The sequence below is a fragment of the Alexandromys fortis genome, unplaced genomic scaffold (assembly GCF_014885135.2).
Source record: "Alexandromys fortis isolate MF-2015 unplaced genomic scaffold, M_Fortis_MF-2015_v1.1 scaffold_161, whole genome shotgun sequence".
In the NCBI taxonomy this organism is placed as follows: domain Eukaryota; kingdom Metazoa; phylum Chordata; class Mammalia; order Rodentia; family Cricetidae; genus Alexandromys; species Alexandromys fortis.
In genome coordinates, this window is record NW_026068073.1 from 2093890 (window position 1) to 2100134 (window position 6245).

The following is a 6245-nucleotide window of genomic DNA, read 5'->3' on the forward strand; positions in this document are numbered from 1 at the left end:
TTCGAGACAGGGGTTCTCCGTAGCTTTTGGTTCCTGTCCTGGAACTAGCTCTTGTAGACCAGGCTGGCCTCAAACTCACAGAGATCCACCTGTCTCTGCTTCCCGAGTGCTGGGATTAAAGGCATGCACCACCACCGCCTGGCTGTTTGTTCTTTTTTAAAAAGGGGGGATAATAATAGTAATAGAGTGAATGCTTGTGAGCAATTATTTATGGATAATTTACATTGGTATAGTTTTTTGTATATTGATACAAGTTCAAATTATATTTGTTATTTCTGTTTACAATATTTGTACACCTATGCAAAGTTATTCTGTCAGACTGTATATATGCATGCTTCTACCTCTGTTTAGTACATTTTGTATATTGATACAACTTTTAGGATATATTTTGATTTTGCATTATATTTTACTCCTACCTCTGATCAAGATACTTACACATTGTTTACATTTTGCAGTCGTTGTCCTCATTTGTTACACATTTGTTTACAGATTATTTAATATTCTGATATGAAGTTTTAGACTTTAAGTTATACAGGTATTAAATATTATAGGTCAATAGTTGTTCAGGTTTGTTGTACATATAGTCAGATTGATTAGGTTCTTTAGATACATAGAGATTGTATTTTGTCTATATAGGCAATCTTCAACCACTTGAAGGATCTGTAGAACAAGGCATTTAAAGAACTTAGGATTCTGTTGACATGAGACACGATTGCTCTTGAGAGCACCAATCTACTGAGAATGTTGGGCACCAAAGACACTCCCCTCGGAGTTTGTTTTCTTCATGGCAAAGTGGCCTTTGGGCAAGGAACTGCCCATACCTCAACCACTGACAAAGAACATGGTATCTGGAAATGATAAGCAGGACACAAGGAAAAAGATTGTCAAATCTTGCCAAGACAGGTTAAGATGGTTCTGAAAAGTTTCCTGCCTCTGAAAATGGTCTATCAGTTACACAAGGCCTTAGCCAAAGTTGGTTGCTTCAATGTTGCAAAACTAGACTTAGGTAGCTAATTGTCTTCATCATATATTGCTTGCTTTGGAAGCTGCTTGATCGTACTTTCTGCTTGCTCAAGTAATATTATCTCCCTTCTCACACCTTCGATGGGGTTGAAGATTAGATAGTCATAGTTACCGTCCTCTTATGATTTAGCCAAGCCATTTCCTATACAATACTTAGGTTCCTTAGGTTAGAATGTTTATTAAAACATTTAGCATGCATTCCTTGCTTAATATTATTTATGCTGGTTGTAATTCTAATTATACTTGATATCTGTTCCTCATGTATATAGTTATGTATTGATTTGGAACACTCTTATTTAAACAAAAGGGGGAGGTGCTATGGGAGCACATTTTACTCCTTCAGCCAATACCCTTTAAGATACCAGCCCACTTGGGTGTGGTCTCTTATACTATATATGCTAATGTATAGTGTGTGTCAGGTCTCTTTTCCGACTGCAGCATTCGGTTGCCATTCCCCATACTAGGAGAGGATTATGATATGTACGTTTACCGCCTAAATAAATAACTCTCTATGATCAATTCTGAACTAGTGTGGGATTTCTTTTAAGTGTCTTTTTTCACCTTGGAATGACTAATTCAGTTTCTTTATTAGCTTCAATTCAAAATCATTGCAGAATGTAAAGTTCTAGTCTTATGAAAGCTGCTAACTTATTATAGACTGTTAGGAAATATAAGTTAGTCAGTCATCCTTAAAGTATTGATAAAATTAATTACTGTAATAAGCCTTATTTACTTCCCTGTATATGTTTTCAAAGTCAAACTCTAGGCTGCTCTCATACTTCAGAGATCTACAGGATATGGCATTTAAAATAATGATTAAAAAGCTGTCTATATTAGACAGAAAGTCCGAGATCCTAGCAGTGACCCAAGGTCTCCAGAGAAGATTATGGGACACCATGATGTCTCCACCTGGATTATGATGACTCTGACCACTGGGCGAGATGCCCCAGTGCAACACCTGCTGCCAGGACCTGGTCCAGACTGAGAGCAAACAGCAGGACATTGGAGAATTGATTGCACAACTTTTGCCTAGACAAAATAAGGTCAGTTGTAACACCCGGTTTTGGTGTTACACCCTCAGTACAGTTCGCGCGCAGCTGTACCGAATGCGAGTCCGGGCAAGGGCCTGGAGATTGAACTCACGACACAGAGACCAGGGTCATTCGATAGGAGATCAAGCGAATGCCGTTTATTCAGACTTGGGGAAGCCCTTTTCTACCTAACTGCAGCACAAAGATCTCACCACCCAGGGAGGTGGGAAATAAACACACAGGAAACTTAGTTAACAATGGAGAAGATTGCCTGCAACTAAATCACCAGGTGGGGCAGGGATAGCACGGAAACACACAGGAAGCTTAGTTAACAAATAACAAACTGTCCCCGCCAATGCACCCCAGGAATAAGGGAGACCAGGGCCCTACAGTCAGTATTTTTCATGTCCCTTTTTCACAGGAAAGAAAAATTCACCTTATGGGTCTGGCTAAGACACTTCTGCCTCCAATGCTATGAAGATCAGGGTATTGTTAAGTTTTTTTTTTTTTTGGCCCGGTAAGCCTCTCCGCCAATACAATAATTCAAATTAGACCTAACAAACCAAATTAGAAGAAACCCAGGTTTAATGGATGCCAGCACACCCAGGCAGCTCCAGGAGAATACATGGAGAGGGAAAAGGGGAGACTGTGTTTGTTCAGGGGGGGGGGGATAGTTTAAATAGCCCGTGGGAGTGGTCCTGACCCTCCCTGGGGAGGGGGTCACCTTTTGGCAGTCTTTTTCAGGGGTGGAGTTTGGACTGAGGCAACTCCCCTGGGGAGGGACCTCCAGCCAAACATTCCAGACTCCTTGTATATATGGATGCCAGGGGGCTAGGGTAAAACTTCCAACAAAACAGTACAGAGTTTTTGGATAAAGGGACACTGGCTCAAGTCTGGCTACTTGTAGGCCCATATTTCTTTATGGCGTGGCAGCCAGGCCCTGGAGCCATAGGCCCCACCTGAGGTGGTCACTAGCCCTGCAGACAGGCTGTCACTACCTAACAAAGGGTCAGGAAGTTGTTGCTCCTTTCTTTGTAATTTGGAGGATGCCTTATAGACATGCTGATTCAAGCCTACACAACAACTAGCAGATACAGCAGACAGGTAGATGCAGACGTGACAAAACGCCATTCACCTGGTTACCTAGGAGACAGGTCTGGTGTATCCCCCCCCCCCCTCCGCTCAGTTTATGTGTTGGTATAAAAGCTGTTTGGATAATAAACATGGGCAGATCATCAGGAGAGAAGAACCCTGAGATGCCCTTCCATCGTGACCGTGTAAGCCATGTCTAGTTGTTCCTTGAGTCTCTGTACCAGTCCAGTTAGGGAAAATAGTTATCTATGTTGGAGCCCACCCACAGGCTCTAACATAATGGCGCCCAGCAACATGGTACTGACCACTGAACCCCCAGATGAATGCCGGATGAAGATCAAGAAGTATGAGAAAGAACGTGGTGCTGACCGCTGAACTCCATGAAAAGCTGGAAAAAGGAAAAGACGAGAGAGATCATGAATGCTGACCGCTGAACCCCAAGAGAAAGGAGAAAGGATGGAGGAGAATGTGAGGCAGATCTGCGCACCCCAAAAAGCAAGGAAGAAGTGACCAGACTTGAGGAACCCGCGAGAAAAAAATTGGTGGATGTGTGAGTAATGTGCGCTTAGATAACAAAACGGGACAGTAATATCGGAAGAAAAACTTGTAAATATAGAAATATGGGACAAGGAGAAAGCAATCGGATGGCTATGCAGTTGATTGAAGATATTTTAAAAGACAGAGGAGAGTACAGCAGCAGCAGATACAGATACAGAAACAATGGCAGAGTTATTGAGAATCTATAAGCGTGATAGACGCAGAATCGCAACTTTTATTGATTGCTAAATGAGTAGGAAAGGTGAAGGAAAAATGACTTTTGGCACAAGAATCACCAAGTTACCGCTGAGATTGAGTAGCCAGGTGCACGCAGTAGCCAGCTAATCTAACTCACCTGCGGGAAAAGGCAAGCAGGAGCAAGAGTAAGTTTAGAGAGCAAATTTAACATCACACAGTCTATAGAACAGAGGAGAGGATTCAGAGATTCTCCCAATTTTATGATTTACAAGTTAAAATAGAAAACATAGTTAAAAATCTGCCCGCCAGAGCTGTGGAAGGCAGTCTAACAGAAGGAGAGAGTATGTGTCCTACCCCCTGCCATGCGGCGCATCTTCAAGACAGGTTTAAATTAAGGTAGCCTCTGAGATAAGCAGGTTAAAATGCTTCTTTTCCATTTCACAATTTTGCTTCTTTGTCAAAAGTCTGCTGTTTGTAGGCAGGTGAATTCGTATCCAAGGTGGATTGATTACAGTACTGTGGCTCTGTAGTAAAGTTTAAAGTTAGAGATTGTAATGTATTCAGAAGTTCCTTGATTGTCCAGGATTTTAAGATTGTTTAGGCAATCCTGAGTTTTTGTCTTTTCTTATAAGGTGGAGGATTGTTTTTTCGAAGTCCGTGAAGAATTTTGTTATAAGTTTAATGGGCATTTGCATTAGGTCTGTAGATTGCTTTCAATAACATGGTCAATTTTGCTGTGTTGGCGCTGTTTTTACAAGAGAATAGGAGATCTTTCCATTTTCTGATGGCTTAGATTTCTTTCTTCAAAGATTTAAAGTTCTTATTATAGAGGTTTTTCAATTTGTGTGATTAGAGTTACTCAAAGATATTTGTGGTATTTATGGCTATCTTATTCATTGTGTGTGTAGAAGAGATATATTTGGGTTGTTTTCAGATTCTGTGTATGATAAAGTGATTCTGCTGTGAACATAGTTGAGCAAGTGTCCTTGTGGTATGGTTGAGCATCTTTTGTACATAGACCCAGAAGAGGTATAGCTGAGTTTTAAAGTAGTTTGTTACCTAATTTTCTGAGAATTTGCCATACTGGGATCTAAAGTGGCTGTACCAGTTTACACTTCCAGCAATGGAGGAGTTTTCTTCTTTACCCCACATTCTCTTAAGCATAAGTTGTGAGCAGTGTTTTTAATCTTGGTCATTTTTGCAGGGATAAGCTGGAGTCTCAGAGTTGTTCTGGTTTACATTTCTCCAATGGTTAAGGATGTTATATTTGAGCATTTTTTGAATGTCTTTCAGTCATTTTAAGTTCATCTATTGAGAGTTTTCAGTTTAGGTCTGTTGCATATATTTTTATTGGATTAATTGTTCTTTTGGTGACTAATTTCCTGAGTTCCTTGTATGTTTTTGAAGTGGATTAGTGATTGGTGAGGATATTTTCCCATTCTATAGGCTATTATGTCTTATTGACTATGTCCTTTGCTATACAGAAGCTTCTCAGTTTGTCAAACTTTTGACCATCTTGTATTAGCAACCATTGATGATTTTGTGTGTATATGTGTTTATGTGTGTATGTATTTGTTTGTGTGTGTGTGTGTACATGTGTAGTTGTGCGTAGTCCAGAGGACCACCTCGTGTGTTTCCTCAGAACTTGTCCACCTCATTTCACGAGACAGCGTTTTACCAGTTGGGGCAGGCTGGATTCGATCTCCATCTGCCTAATACTGGGATGGAAACATGCTACCATGCCCGGCCTTTATGTGGGTCCCAGGGATTGAACTCAGATCCTCCTTCTGAGTAGCAAGCGCCTTAAAGCTGAGCCACCGCCAGTAACCTGACGCCTCTTGCTCGAGTCAGCGGTAGTTCCTTCACAGACTTCTGTTTCCCTTCCCAGCACATTCCTGGTCCTCTGTCCTGTGGAGCATTCGAAGAACCAACAAAGGTCAGAGTGGCGGGACCACAAGGATCAAAGAGGAAAGTGGCCCCAGACATGAGGTGCAGAACCATCCTCTGGCTTGGGAGTTGGGGGTGGAGCTGGAGGCAGAGAGGAAGGCAGTGAAGAAATGAGGGGTGGGGAGGTGGGAGCAGCTGCCCTCTGAGACAGAGGCAGGTCAGTCTCCTCTGAGACTGTAGGAGCTGAGCTGGAGCGCGGACAGCTGGGGAAGGCTTGCAGAGGTAAAGCAGGCATTTCTAAGCCTTTCTTTAGATGGCAGAGGCAGGAGCATCACCAGCTCCAGGCCAGTCTGGGCTGCGTAGGAAGCCCCTTTCTTACAAACCAGCAAACCAAAGCCCACTGTGAAGAGCCCCCCCTTCTCTCTCTTCTTCCTTCTCTCCCTCCCTTTTCCCTTCCTCCCTTCTTACCTGTCCTTC